The 15,669-nt window shown below is 43.2% G+C and overlaps 1 long non-coding RNA gene across 2 annotated transcripts in view; it reads right to left on the bottom strand.

Annotated features, from left to right (window-relative positions):
• The window catches only part of LOC144768691 (uncharacterized), a 129,730-nt gene that overhangs the window by 38,314 nt on the left and 75,747 nt on the right, over window positions 1-15,669 (bottom strand). Inside the window, exons 1-2 of one of the 2 annotated variants that reach the window (XR_013598612.1) lie at window positions 1,423-1,505; window positions 441-491 (exon numbers count right to left, since the gene is read on the bottom strand). This is a non-coding gene — a long non-coding RNA (uncharacterized LOC144768691). Of the gene's footprint in view, window positions 1-440; window positions 492-1,422; window positions 1,506-15,669 lie in introns of those variants that run through there. The other variant, XR_013598611.1, reaches the window with a different exon arrangement.

Raw genomic sequence — 15,669 nt, 5'->3', positions numbered from 1 at the left:
ACTGTGGTACTGTCCTCCATGCATTATGGGAAGAGTGGATTTACCATATCTTCAAAGTTTATGATGCTCACTAGGGACATCTAGGCGCTGCTTGCACTACTGCACCTACACATCTCACATTTAGATGGGAACTTCTATACATTTCCATTCATCATCTCCACATAGAGTACAACTTAATCCAGAATGAATATAATAATTGCTTTGCCACCTTTAAAAGCTATTAATTGTATATATATATATATATGAACATAGCTATTTGAATTTACTCGTGGCGCTTTTTTTTTCCTTGTCTGGGTGCCATTTCTTTTTTCAGATACATCAATTGTCATCTTCTACAACACCCTATTTATTCGTCAGTCGTTGGTAACTGCATAAGCTATCCCATTGACCTTTTACCTGTGAAGGGAAAATGTCACAGTAAATAACTACATTTACTCCACCTGTCTTCATCTGCCTTCTCCTCTCCCCTGTTCCAGTTGCCAACCTGGTTCCTGGGTTAAAGAAAAAAGGTCAAAACAGGTTAGTAGCTCCTCCAGGGTCCCCCCCCCCATGCTATGCATTATGGGTATGTAGGTTTTACCATATCTTCAAAGTTTATGATGCTCACTAGGGCTATCTAGGCGCATTGCAGCACTGCACCTACACATCTCACATTTATATTAGACCTTCTATAAATTTCCCTTCTTCAGCTTCACATAGAGTACAACTTAATCTGAATTAATCTATGTGCAGCTTGCAGTACTGGATTTAATCTAATAATTATTTTGTCACATTTCAAAGCTAATATTTGTGTAAATATGGACATAGCTATTCGGATGTACTTGTGGTACTGTCTTGCATGCAATGCATTAGGTGAGTACCATATCTAACTAAAGGTTTGATGCTCACTGGGGACCTCTACTGCACCTACACATCTATGTTAGACCTTCTATAAATTTCCCTCCATCAACTCCACATAGATTACAACCTAATCCAGAATTAATATAATCATTCTTTTGTCACATTTCAAAGCTATTAATTGTATATATTGAATGTACTGTGGTACTGTCTTTCATGCATTATGGGTAGGGTGGATTTACCTTATCATCAAAGCTTATGATGCTCACTAGGTCCATCTAGGCACAGCTTGCACTACTGCACCTACACATCTCACATTCAGATTAGACCTTCTATAATATTCCATTCATCAGTTCCAGTACAACCTAATCCATAATGAATATAATAATTGTTTTACCACCTTTCAAAGCTAATAATTGTATATATATGAACATTGCTATTTAAATGTACTCGTGGTGCATTTTTTTTTCCTTGTCAGGGTGCCATTTATTTCTAAAGATACATCAATCGTCACCTTCCACAACACCCTATTTATTCGTCAGTTGTTGGTAACAAACTGCACAAGCTATCCCATTGACCTTTTACCTGTGAAGGGAAAGTGTCATAGTAAATAACTACATTTACTCCATCTGTCTTCATCTGCCTTCTCCTCTACCCTGTTCCTGTTGCCAACCTGGTACCTGGGTTAAAGAAAAAAGGTCAAAACAGGTTAGTGGCTACTCCACCCCCCCTCCCTCCATGCAATGCATTATTGATAGGGAGCATTTACCATATCTTCAAAGTTTATGAGGCTCACTAGGGACATCTAGGCGCAGCTTGCGGTACTGCTCATACACATCTTACATTTATATTACACCTTGTATGCATTTCCCTTCATATGTGACCAAATGTTTAATGCTCACTAGCGACCTCTAGGCGCAGCTTGCGGTACTGCACCTACACATCTATATTAGACCTTTTATTAATTACCCTTCATCAGCTCCACATAGAGTACAACCTAATCCAGAATTAATATAATAATTGTTTTGTCACATTTCAAAGCTATTAATTGTATATATATATGGACATAGCTATTTGAATGTAGTTGTGGTACTGTATTGCATGCAATGCATTAGGGGAGTACCATATATGACCAAAAGTTTATGATGCTCACTAGGGACCTCTAGGAGCAGCTTGCGGAACTGGCAGTGTTGGTGCCTTGCTTACTCGGGACCTGTAGGAGCAGCTCGCGGTACTGGCAGAGCTGGTGCCTTGCTCCCTAGGGGCCTCTAGGAGCAGTGTGTGGTACTGCACCTACCACACCTCACATGTATATTAGACCTTCAATAAACTTCCCTTCATCAGCTCCACATAGAGTACAACCTAACCTAATCCAGAATTAATATAATTCTTTTGTCACATTTCAAAGCTACTAATTGTATGTATGGATATAGCTATTTGAATGTACTTGTGGTACTGCTTTGCATGCAATGCATTATGGGTAGGGTGGATTTACCATATCTTCAAAGTTTATGATGATCACTAGGGACCTCCAGGAGCAGCCTGCGGGTCTGCACCTAGACAAGCAGTGCGGGTGGCTTGCTCTCTAGGGACCTCTAGGACCAGCTTGCAGTACTGCACCTAGAAATGCAGTGCTGGTGCCTTGCTCACTAGGGAGGTCTAGGAGCAGCTTGCTTCACTGCAATGAGACATACAATGCTGGTTCCTGACTCACTATGCAATCATTTGCACTAGGTTTCACATTACTGAAAGTATGAGCTATTGGTGTTGCAAATTGGTGTTGCATTATTATTTGCAACACCAATATTAAAACTATCAGTAATGCGAGACCTATTGCATTACCAATGCTTGTTTCATATGTCCTGGATCCTTGTTGGAGCCCGGACTCAACAAAGCTGTCCACAACTGTGACACAAGGTTTGGTAAAGGCAATGGCATCTAGATACAACGTGGCGGTCATCTTGGAATTGTGGCACAGTAATACAGTATGCAAACAAAATGCAATTTTAAGATAACAACCTGACGCTATAAGCTTTGCACTACCAGAGACGTTTTAAGGCATGGGCAAATTGGGATCTGACCCAGAATCCAGCCTTTCAGGGGGGCCCTAATAGAGCCAGGTCTGTTCTAATGAGAGTCTCTCCCGATGACCTTGAATAATTTTTAAACAGATTTTTGTAAATAGCGTTTTTCTTTTTTTTAAAACACTTTATTTACGTTTTGCAATAAGAACAAAACATCAACAATACAGCATATAGTGCATTATCTTCTACGTTTTGTCTAACAGTGTTTTTCTATCATGTATTTTTAATGTGCGAGAGTCTATTACATACGGTCAGTCAGTCAATTTAGCTTTATTCGAGATGGACTCATAAAAGCATAAAAATTCCATATATTTCAGAGATACGCAATCAATAAAGATTTTTAAAATATAAAAATTACATGCAAATAGATTAAAACACAATCCTTAAACAATCATTTAAAAAGTTCATCTCGATTGCTATGTACAAAATGACTTATAGTTCTAATTGAATTAAAAAAAATTACATAATCAAACTGGATGAATCTTCCTAGCCATACATTTTGCAGACACAATGTGTTTGTTTCATGCAACATCCATAAAAGAAGTTTCTTTTAGATAAATACAGAACCTCCCATATGAGAAATGGGAGTGTGTGACAGAGATTATTTGCAGTAATATCAATGAGCTGCCGTTGTGTTACAATACTGAAAACACAAATCACTATCCCTGAATATCAGATCTAAACACGTTTAGAATTTGATCAAAGAGGATCTGGTCCCCATGTTTAAAAAGGGGGATTGAAATTTACCCATTAACTATCGCCAAATAGCCCTCTTGGACGCAATTGGGAAGGTTTTCTCTAAATGCCTTCTATCTCTAATCAACGATTGGGTGGTACTAAAACAAATCTTACCACTAGAACAAGTAGGCTTTCGTAAAGGCCATGGAACTCTGGATAATCTTTCCGCTCTTCAGACTATTACAGATAAATATATAAGGGTACGCGGCGGAAGAGTCTACGTGGCCTTTATAGATTTCTCCACAGCCTTCGATAAGGTTGATCGCCCGTTGCTGTGGAGAAAGCTCTCCGCTTTGGGAATGCCACCTCAATTGTTGGACATGATCCAGGTGTTACATACAGACACGTGGTGTCAGGTCTTGCAAGGAGGAGATAGGGGCCTTTCCGAGATCATCCCTTCATGTAACGGTCTTAAGCAGGGCTGTCTCCTCGCCCCGTTACATTTTTCTTTATATATTGCAGATTTACCTGCTTCACTCTCTTCCTGTGATGGTATAGCTCCTATATTGGGCGGAAAGCACATTTCATGTATGTTATACGCGGATGGTATCATAATAATGGATCTTATGCCTAAAGGCCTCGCCAAACGCCTCCTAGCTCTACATCAGTATGCAGATTCCCATTTCTTAAAAATTAATGCATCTAAGAGCAAAATTATGTGCATCTCAGGCCGGAAAAAACAAAAATTTACGAACTTTACCTGGTCGGTGGGAGATGACAAACTTGAGGTAGTAAAGACTTATGCCTTCTTAGGTAAATTAATCTGTGACAATTTAAGTGCTAAACCCCACACTGACAACAATGCCCGGAAGGCTTTATCCCAAAGGCAGAAGCTTAAGTGCATTGTACTCGGCAATGGGAAGAAGGCATTTCTCATATTTACTGGAGGTCTTTAGGGCAAAAGTTCCTTCCACCCTTCTTTATGGATTAGAACTAATTGACATTAAACATTCGGATTTTCTAAATAAGGTTGAGGGAAAATTGCTAAGAAGCATAGCCTCTATTTGTTCTGCCTGCTCTGTGGCTGCTTGCAGCCTTGAGTTTGGATTGCGCAGCAGTTGGGTGCAGGGCCTGGCAGCTGTAGTACGGTGGGTCGCAAGCATAGCCAGAGGAGAAGAGGGGACTATGAGGTTCCTCTTAAAGACGGAACTATTAGGAAGTTTAAGAGAACACTCCTTAATTGTTAATAACTTTAGAAAGGCTGTATCGCTCTTGCAGTTGGAAGAGAACTCCCTTTTTTCTTTATCCGCACCCCAGCTAAAGTCTGTTTTGAAAGAGGCCACTTGGGACCTTAGCTTTAGACTTGATAGTACTTCAATTCTTGCTAAGAAGGATATTAATCCTCTTACTGATTCGTTCGCAAGAAAATTTGTGCAACCTTACGCTACTTGGAACCTACCTCATGGTATTCGGAGATTTTGGTTCTTATTGAGACAGGACTTGTTACCTCTAAACAATCTCTTATATAAATGGTATGGAGTCTCTGCTAATTGCAATTTTTGTCATCAATCTATTCAAGATCGAGCGCATGTACTTTTTATATGCCCAGTGCTGCGCCCTTATCGTTGCAAATGGTTGAGACAAATATGTTTGCAAATGGGTATTGTAAATGCTAATTCTTTTATGTTCGCTCTATACAACCCTCCTAATGAGAGATTTTGTTTCTGCATTTTTAATTTCTTTAAATGTTTTTTAGATATTTTTTGATGAATGACATGCGCATTAATGTGACACTTTGTATTGCAGTAAGTGCTATAATCTGTCTTTTTTATATTATGAATGGTATTTTGTACTTTGTTCTTTTTTCTATGTGGACCTCCAAGGAGTTCCAAAACATAATAAAGATTGAACTTGAACTTGATCAAAGAGGACATGAAAGAACTGAAACTGGATCTAAAGCTGTTACGAACAGGGTCCCCCAAAATAAATTTGGCCCGAGCCTCCAAAACCCTTTAAACTTTCCTATGTGCCACAATTGTAGAAACACTGGTAAAGCCAGCTGCAATAGGTGGCCAGCTTTGCTGTTGTAAAATGAACTAAGTTTGGCAAAGCAAGACTGCGTAGCTTTGCCAGTACTGGGCTGTATGGAACTGTATTGCACTGTATTTGATTTTGTTCCACTGTTTTGTATTATATTGTAGTATATCTATTGCTGTTGGATGAGACCCAAAAACCTTTCATAGTGTGTGGAGTAAGGCTCCATAGGTGCAGCAGTATCTCCTCGCCAAGTGTCAGTGATGAAGAGGAGGTCCGGGTTTAGATCTGCTAGTAAGACATAGATATGCTTTCACCTTTTGCTGAGTGATCTGGCATTGATTTGTAAGAGCAATAGTTATTAGGGGGCCTGTTTGCTGGTTGGTGAGGGTTGCTCTTGCTGATGATGGGGGTGGCACTATATCTATATATATAAAAATGAATGTATGTCTGTCTGTCTGTTTGTCCTTTATGCATTACTACACCATTCATTCGATCGCCATTAAACTTTGGGAAGTTGTTGCGTACACTCCCGTGAAGGTTTCTGGCATACAATATTTTCAAATATCGGCCCCCCAGGGCCCTCATAATCTTTCGAATACTGATGTACGCACCAGACGGAAAAACAACAAGTCGTGTATCTACAAGCACTCGAAGAAAAAAATTGAATTAAAACACTATTCATCCGATCACCATGAAACTTTGGGAAGTTGTTGACTACACTCCTGCAAAGGTTTCTGGCATAATTGATTTTTAAATATTGGCCCCCCAGGGCCCTCATAATCTTTCGAGTACTGATGTACGCACCAGATGGAAAAACAAAAAATTGTGTATCAACAAGCACTCGAATAAATAAATAGAATTAAAACGACACTTTGAAATGTTTTCCATATTAAAATTAATAAGTTTCAATAGAATTGACACAATGTAAATTGAATGTTATCATAACGAGTTTCCTTGAATTTCCTTTCTTCGGATATCGCAGCAACGCGCGACGGATAAGCTAGTATGATTATAGTTCTGTAGTCATTTGTTGGGTTCAGGCAATTCCATTGGCAGTTTGTCTTGTGACCTCTCGGCTGATTTCCTCATGTGATTGATTAGCTGTTATAGGCAGCAGAGCTTTAGTGTCTGATTTCCATTGCTTGTCCTGCCACATAGATATTGTTGTTTCGCCTAGATCATAGGAGCAGTGTCATATAGATATGCTTTGCCTTCACACTGTGTTAAGTTAGCATGAGCTTATTAGAAGTTTAAACACCATTTTATCTTTCTGCTGCTTCTGCACACGGCACATATTGTTATTAGAGCTTTGAGCCTAGTAGAATATTTTGCTTCACACGAGAATAATATGTTTTACTATTGTATCAGCCTTGCTTGGTAAGCTATGTCTGAACAGTGAGTGCCGAGGCCTTTAAGGTTATTTCAACACAGTGGTTGTTGTGAGGTATGATCTGCGCACGTTCTAGACATAACACATATGCAGCTGCGGCCAACTCTGGCTTTAGGAGGGTTTAATATTGAACTGCGCAGAGCATGCAAAAACACTTGATGATGCTTCGCATGCAGAGAGCTGGTGGAAGATGATGTGATCCCTTTCCACTAGGATCAGAGGTATGGGGCCGCCCTTCTAAAACCCAAAGAGACCTTCTTTAGATATAATATAATATACTAGCAAGGGAGGGTAAGATTTAGGTGCTATTTAGCCTTCTTCCATTTAGCATTTTAACATGCTTTCTCCCTTTGTATTTTATGGACTAGTAACTATGCTGATAAATTTGTTTCTTATAATATGTTTACTTGTATTAGCTAAGATACTGCGCTTGAGAACACTGCATTAGAAATAAACATTTCAAACGTGCACGTGTCTTCATTTACTCCTTGTTCTGGATTGATATGTTGGTATAACAAAAGAGTGTTCATGTGTTCCACATTACCTGAGGTATTCTAAGTCCATGTTCTGGGTTGTCTAAACATTGGGAGTTTGTAAGAACCAATGAGACACTGATTGCTAGTCTAGTAGGGGATTTTGGGTACTAAGGTGAGTTTTGGCACACCCTAATTCACTGAGGTTCCAAGTCTCTATGCACAGTTCTGTGTGAGAGCAGGATCCCTGCAACATGGCGCCCAACCGTTGGTGGTCTTATTACATGACACTTGAGTAGTGGTTCTATCAGTCCTTAACACCCTTCACTATTGTTTCCGGAAGACAGTGGTGTCGGACAAACCTGCCTATAGTTAAATAGGTCTTTTCAAGCTTGAATCTTTTCAAACGGTTTCCTTTTGAATTACTACCCAGTTGTGCTACGTAGTTTTTATTGTACCACTTTCTTACTGTGTCCCTATGGCTAATGTCGTTGATATTCCGCAGCATAGTCGGTTGCGGTTCGCAATCATTTGCAGACTTATGATGTCCCTGTGGATGGCATGGCTGTGATCATGGTGGTGAGTGCGGAAGTAGCTTATCCATACGACATTTTTTACTCGTGGGTGACCTTCCCAGCTGTGAATGCAAATACTAATGTGTTCGACACGTACACTCCAACTGCCATGCCACAGGAATATGTTCCCTATAGGACACAGGAAGTTCCTATTAATGCTTGGCAGCACCGAGTTTGGTTTAATGGCGCCCTACCCCACTCTTTGTTAACTCTGAGGTTAGGTCCTTTGTCCATTCCAGGCGCAACTTGGCCTGTTTTGGCTGGATTTACACCGCATCCTAGACATGGAGCGGTTCACGTTGCAGATTTACGGCTGTTACATACAGTCGCAATTAGTGCAATTTGGTCGTTAGTGCAGTACATTACCCGCAATCTCCCGGGCGGGCCCGGGGGCTGCGGCGCTTCCTGCCGGACAGGGCGGAATGAAGCTCAGTCCTGTGATGGTGAACGCGGTAATGGGCAAGCGCCCCCAGAATAAGGATGATTTTCCTTTCAGGCTTGCCGAGAAGTTTGACCAGCTGGAAGCAGAATTTCCTAACATGACTCCTGGTGAAAAACACAGGATCTTGACAATAAGCATGCCAAAAGACTTGGTCCCGGAACCTGGTGACTGTGAGACATGGGGTAAGACCTTTGCGACAGTGTATACGAGGTGCTTCGGCACTCCGTCAATGACTGTCCTTCCTATGGTCCTTAAGCGTGTTCAAGATGAGCACGGACCCGAGGCGGCGGTTGAATTGGGTATGCGCCTACGCGGCACTTTTGACGTAGTTTCCGATCTTGTACTTGCGAATGTCAAGGGCGATGCTGTGAACTTTCAGGTGTCTAATGCTTTGCAGGCTGTACCCGATGTCAAAAAACCCCGACAGTTAGCTAGAATTATTGTGGTGGCTTACAAGATTGTAGGCCGTAATAGTTTGGGACTCAAGCCTTTCTCAACAAAGGAGAAAAAGCAACCCCAAGGGCAGAAGTCAGAAACTGACGAACAGCCCAAGGCTAAGAAGCAAAATTGGCCGAAAAAACAACAAAAACAGGGTAAGCAGCAACAGCAGAAACAGGAGTCCCGTCCTGCATCTCCAGTTTCTGCACCTACAGAACGTATTTATGACTTGCGCGATCGCGCGACGATAAAATCACCTGATCGTTTTCAGGTTTCTGAACAATGCTCTCCTCGTTCTTTTCAGGAATCATCGGCCTCATCGACCAGTGGTGGAGGAGGCAGCAGAGGTCGGGCGGCCAGCAGGGACGCGACCAGCCCCGCCCGAAAGACGGTAAAGGCAAGCAGGACGATTCAACACCGAAAAGACCCCAGTTTAAGAAAAAGAAAGTTGCCACTTTAACAGCGAGATATGCCACAGATAGTGAGAATGCAGCTTCGGAATCAGACATGGGCTCTGACCTTGCTGGACAGCGCGGCGGAGATTACCATAGTGCGAGACGCCCTGCGTCCACTACTGAAAGTGACAGCGACTGACCGATATGTTGTTGTGGAGACAGCTGACACTAGAGTAGCTCCCCCGGATAGACTTTATGAAATAGTCCTTTTAGTTGAAGGTGACATACAACGTACCATAAAAGGGGTATTTTGGGAAAATCTTACGACTACCCATGACATTTTGTTAGCGGAGGCTGACTGGCCCCCACCTTTTGTGCTCGCAGCTCCGAGAGGGGAGAAGGTGATCCTCCCTAGTTTCGTGCACACCGTCTCAAAGGAACATGCGTCGAATTTTGCAGAAGAGTGGGCTAAAGCCCTTGCGCCGGCTCTGTACCGTACACACTGTGGTTGGAATAAATTTTCCCCACACCACGAGATTCCCTTACGGTCTATGCCACAGCCTTAACCTCAATATCCCATCAGACGCGAAGCTAAGGCTTCCGTTGCGGAAATCCTTGAACAATTGGAATATCAAATTGAATAACCCTCTTTTTACTGTTACCAAGCCAGGCGGCTCGTTCCGTTTGGTATTGGATTACCGGCATCTTAACTCGCATTGTCGTACCTGTGCAGTACAGAATACCCACTGCTCTGCTTTATTGGATGATCTTGTGCGGAAACGTTTTAAAACCACACTTGACATTTCCAATGGTTTTTTGCCCACAATTTAGATGGTCTAAGTTCCCAATGGACCAGTTTTACAAGTGGCAGGAAACAGCGCCAATACAAATGTTTACCGATGGGCTACAAGAATAGTCCAGGCGTGTTTGCTGCCCGCATTGTCTCTCTATTAGAGAGAGTGGACACAGATGCGTGTTCGTATGTGGATGATATATATCTCACAGACGAACGACGAGCTTTGGGCGCATCTGTGTCGCGTTGACCGCATAATATGTAACTTTGCGGACTTTGGTTACGAATTCAACTTTGCAAAGGCTCACATTGCAGAGTACAGTGTTGTTCCTGAGCTATGAGCTCAAAAATGAAGGTCGAGGATTGGCTCCTCACTTCTTGGAGAAATGCGCACAATTGCGCACTCCTACAACTCTGAAAAATTACAGTTCTTGCTGGGATTTTTGAATTTCGAGCGTACACACATTCCTGAATATGCCCAGCGTATCAAGCCTTTGTATGCTTTGATACAACCTACTTTTACCAAATCGTGCTGGCTGCCAGAACACTCAGCTATTTTGCAATCTTTGTAGGCTGATCTTCTAGAATCTAAATTCTTACTGACTTGTGATAACCACACCAACCTGGTGATAAGAATCATCCCTGGGGCGGTGGGTTTCACTTACCTTACATTTAACGAAGGAGACACCGTACCTATTGCTTACAAGTCACACTTGTACACTTCGGCTGAAATGCGGTTTTCCTCTGTGGAAAAAGTTTTGACAGCAGTTCAGATGGCGATTCTTAAGGAATGTGCACTGTCGCAGGGAAAACGCATGTTGGTTGTCACCCCGTATCTTGCATTAGAGGCAGTGGCGAAAGCCAGTGTACCAAATTCTAAAGCTTTGCACCCACGGTGGATACAATGGGCAGCATCGTTGACGTCTCCAGATGTCACATTTATTTTTGATGCCTCCCTACAGTCGTCGGAGTTTTTGCAGTATGAATTTGTTCATCCTTCATATAAACATATTTTTAAAAAAAATAAATTTGTTCATCCTGCTCCTTTGGCTATGCGGCCTTTGGAGGATTTCCATTGTAACATTTACACTGATGGTTCAGCGCAAGTTGCGCATGGGTCTAAGCATGCATACGTTTCAGCTTGCGCCATTGTGGTAGGTGCATGGTGAATGATGAGTTCAAGTCCAGAGTAGTGCACACGCAGACTTTAGGGGACTGCACCGCACAATTGGCAGAGCTTCGTGCTCTGATGCTTGCATTGGAGTACGCTGATCCTAGTGTGACAACTCTCATTGTGAGTGATTCTTACTACTGTGTACAGTCTTACAATGAAAACCTGTTCTTTTGGATTCAGAATGATTTTGGTGATTCCAAGGGTAGCACAATAAAACATAAAATGATCTGGGTCCGAGTGGCTGAGCTTAAAGAGCAGTTGCCACTCGTGTTTGTAATTCATACTCTAGGTCATCAGCGCGTAGGAGTCCACGCGGTTGGCAATTCATTGGCCGATGAGGCAGCGAAATCAGCAGTATCGTCATATTTGGTTGCAATATCATAAGACAAGAGTAGATGCTTAAGTATAAATTCACTTTTCTTAACTCTACAACTATGTAATTAGATTATATATATCTCTATACAAAGTCCAGAGATGCATTGTTACGAATGATTAATCTGCACACACACACACACACACACGCACACACACACACACACACACACACACACACACATATATATATATATATATATACATATATATATCCCATCAAAAAGTTGCCTTGCAGCAAGGAAACCCACGCAGAGTAGTGCTTAACAGCTTTTATTTTCCAAACCAGCCAAGTTTCATTACATGGGCAAAAGTTCCTTTCCTGACGCGTTTCAGAGCCAGAGGGCTCCTTCATCAGAGGATGATACTGCTTCTTGCTGCCAAACTCGCATATTCAGGCGCCATTAGCTGCATGCTGAAAAATGTACTCACGTGCCACGTGCCTCACACCCACGTGACATCCACAGGTGAGACTGTCTTTAGGCATGCTGGAACCTGTAGTATCATAGCGAAGTTTTCCCCAAGTGGGTGCAGTTCAGAAACACAGTCTTTTTCTTTTCAAAGTAAAATCCAAGTGGACTGAAATGAAAGCGCCGGTTCGTTTTCATTACCCTTCACTGCGCTTAAGGTCCGTGGTTCAGTGACCTTCAGCTCCATATTTTTCATGGCAGGGCTTCCTTCTCGGCCAGGCTGCCGAGTTAAATTCCATCAAAAAGTTGCCTTGCAGCAAGGAAACCCACGCAGAGTAGTGCTTAACAGCTTTTATTTTCCAAACCAGCCAAGTTTCATTACATGGGCAAAAGTTCCTTTCCTGACGCGTTTCAGAGCCAGAGGGCTCCTTCATCAGAGGATGATACTGCTTCTTGCTGCCAAACTCGCATATTCAGGCGCCATTAGCTGCATGCTGAAAAATGTACTCACGTGCCACGTGCCTCACACCCACGTGACATCCACAGGTGAGACTGTCTTTAGGCATGCTGGAACCTGTAGTATCATAGCGAAGTTTTCCCCAAGTGGGTGCAGTTCAGAAACACAGTCTTTTTCTTTTCAAAGTAAAATCCAAGTGGACTGAAATGAAAGCGCCGGTTCGTTTTCATTACCCTTCACTGCGCTTAAGGTCCGTGGTTCAGTGACCTTCAGCTCCATATTTTTCATGGCAGGGCTTCCTTCTCGGCCAGGCTGCCGAGTTAAATTCCATCAAAAAGTTGCCTTGCAGCAAGGAAACCCACGCAGAGTAGTGCTTAACAGCTTTTATTTTCCAAACCAGCCAAGTTTCATTACATGGGCAAAAGTTCCTTTCCTGACGCGTTTCAGAGCCAGAGGGCTCCTTCATCAGAGGATGATACTGCTTCTTGCTGCCAAACTCGCATATTCAGGCGCCATTAGCTGCATGCTGAAAAATGTACTCACGTGCCACGTGCCTCACACCCACGTGACATCCACAGGTGAGACTGTCTTTAGGCATGCTGGAACCTGTAGTATCATAGCGAAGTTTTCCCCAAGTGGGTGCAGTTCAGAAACACAGTCTTTTTCTTTTCAAAGTAAAATCCAAGTGGACTGAAATGAAAGCGCCGGTTCGTTTTCATTACCCTTCACTGCGCTTAAGGTCCGTGGTTCAGTGACCTTCAGCTCCATATTTTTCATGGCAGGGCTTCCTTCTCGGCCAGGCTGCCGAGTTAAATTCCATCAAAAAGTTGCCTTGCAGCAAGGAAACCCACGCAGAGTAGTGCTTAACAGCTTTTATTTTCCAAACCAGCCAAGTTTCATTACATGGGCAAAAGTTCCTTTCCTGACGCGTTTCAGAGCCAGAGGGCTCCTTCATCAGAGGATGATACTGCTTCTTGCTGCCAAACTCGCATATTCAGGCGCCATTAGCTGCATGCTGAAAAATGTACTCACGTGCCACGTGCCTCACACCCACGTGACATCCACAGGTGAGACTGTCTTTAGGCATGCTGGAACCTGTAGTATCATAGCGAAGTTTTCCCCAAGTGGGTGCAGTTCAGAAACACAGTCTTTTTCTTTTCAAAGTAAAATCCAAGTGGACTGAAATGAAAGCGCCGGTTCGTTTTCATTACCCTTCACTGCGCTTAAGGTCCGTGGTTCAGTGACCTTCAGCTCCATATTTTTCATGGCAGGGCTTCCTTCTCGGCCAGGCTGCCGAGTTAAATTCCATCAAAAAGTTGCCTTGCAGCAAGGAAACCCACGCAGAGTAGTGCTTAACAGCTTTTATTTTCCAAACCAGCCAAGTTTCATTACATGGGCAAAAGTTCCTTTCCTGACGCGTTCACATATTCAGGCGCCATTAGCTGCATGCTGCATGCTGAAAAATGTACTCACGTGCCACGTGCCTCACACCCACGTGACATCCACAGGTGAGACTGTCTTTAGACTGTGAAAAGAAAAAGACTGTGTTTCTGAACTGCACCCACTTGGGGAAAACTTTGCTATGATACTACAGGTTCCAGCATGCCTAAAGACAGTCTCACCTGTGGATGTCACGTGGGTGTGAGGCACGTGGCACGTGAGTACATTTTTCAGCATGCAGCTAATGGCGCCTGAATATGCGAGTTTGGCAGCAAGAAGCAGTATCATCCTCTGATGAAGGAGCCCTCTGGCTCTGAAACGCGTCAGGAAAGGAACTTTTGCCCATGTAATGAAACTTGGCTGGTTTGGAAAATAAAAGCTGTTAAGCACTACTCTGCGTGGGTTTCCTTGCTGCAAGGCAACTTTTTGATGGAATTTAACTCGGCAGCCTGGCCGAGAAGGAAGCCCTGCCATGAAAAATATGGAGCTGAAGGTCACTGAACCACGGACCTTAAGCGCAGTGAAGGGTAATGAAAACGAACCGGCGCTTTCATTTCAGTCCACTTGGATTTTACTTTGAAAAGAAAAAGACTGTGTTTCTGAACTGCACCCACTTGGGGAAAACTTCGCTATGATACTACAGGTTCCAGCATGCCTAAAGACAGTCTCACCTGTGGATGTCACGTGGGTGTGAGGCACGTGGCACGTGAGTACATTTTTCAGCATGCAGCTAATGGCGCCTGAATATGCGAGTTTGGCAGCAAGAAGCAGTATCATCCTCTGATGAAGGAGCCCTCTGGCTCTGAAACGCGTCAGGAAAGGAACTTTTGCCCATGTAATGAAACTTGGCTGGTTTGGAAAATAAAAGCTGTTAAGCACTACTCTGCGTGGGTTTCCTTGCTGCAAGGCAACTTTTTGATGGAATTTAACTCGGCAGCCTGGCCGAGAAGGAAGCCCTGCCATGAAAAATATGGAGCTGAAGGTCACTGAACCACGGACCTTAAGCGCAGTGAAGGGTAATGAAAACGAACCGGCGCTTTCATTTCAGTCCACTTGGATTTTACTTTGAAAAGAAAAAGACTGTGTTTCTGAACTGCACCCACTTGGGGAAAACTTCGCTATGATACTACAGGTTCCAGCATGCCTAAAGACAGTCTCACCTGTGGATGTCACGTGGGTGTGAGGCACGTGGCACGTGAGTACATTTTTCAGCATGCAGCTAATGGCGCCTGAATATGCGAGTTTGGCAGCAAGAAGCAGTATCATCCTCTGATGAAGGAGCCCTCTGGCTCTGAAACGCGTCAGGAAAGGAACTTTTGCCCATGTAATGAAACTTGGCTGGTTTGGAAAATAAAAGCTGTTAAGCACTACTCTGCGTGGGTTTCCTTGCTGCAAGGCAACTTTTTGATGGAATTTAACTCGGCAGCCTGGCCGAGAAGGAAGCCCTGCCATGAAAAATATGGAGCTGAAGGTCACTGAACCACGGACCTTAAGCGCAGTGAAGGGTAATGAAAACGAACCGGCGCTTTCATTTCAGTCCACTTGGATTTTACTTTGAAAAGAAAAAGACTGTGTTTCTGAACTGCACCCACTTGGGGAAAACTTCGCTATGATACTACAGGTTCCAGCATGCCTAAAGACAGTCTCACCTGTGGATGTCACGTGGGTGTGAGG

The sequence above is a fragment of the Lissotriton helveticus genome, chromosome 7 (genome assembly GCF_964261635.1).
Source record: "Lissotriton helveticus chromosome 7, aLisHel1.1, whole genome shotgun sequence".
Taxonomy (NCBI): domain Eukaryota; kingdom Metazoa; phylum Chordata; class Amphibia; order Caudata; family Salamandridae; genus Lissotriton; species Lissotriton helveticus.
The sequence above is the reverse complement of the archived record's forward strand: the minus strand, read 5'-3'. Positions and strand labels throughout refer to the sequence as shown.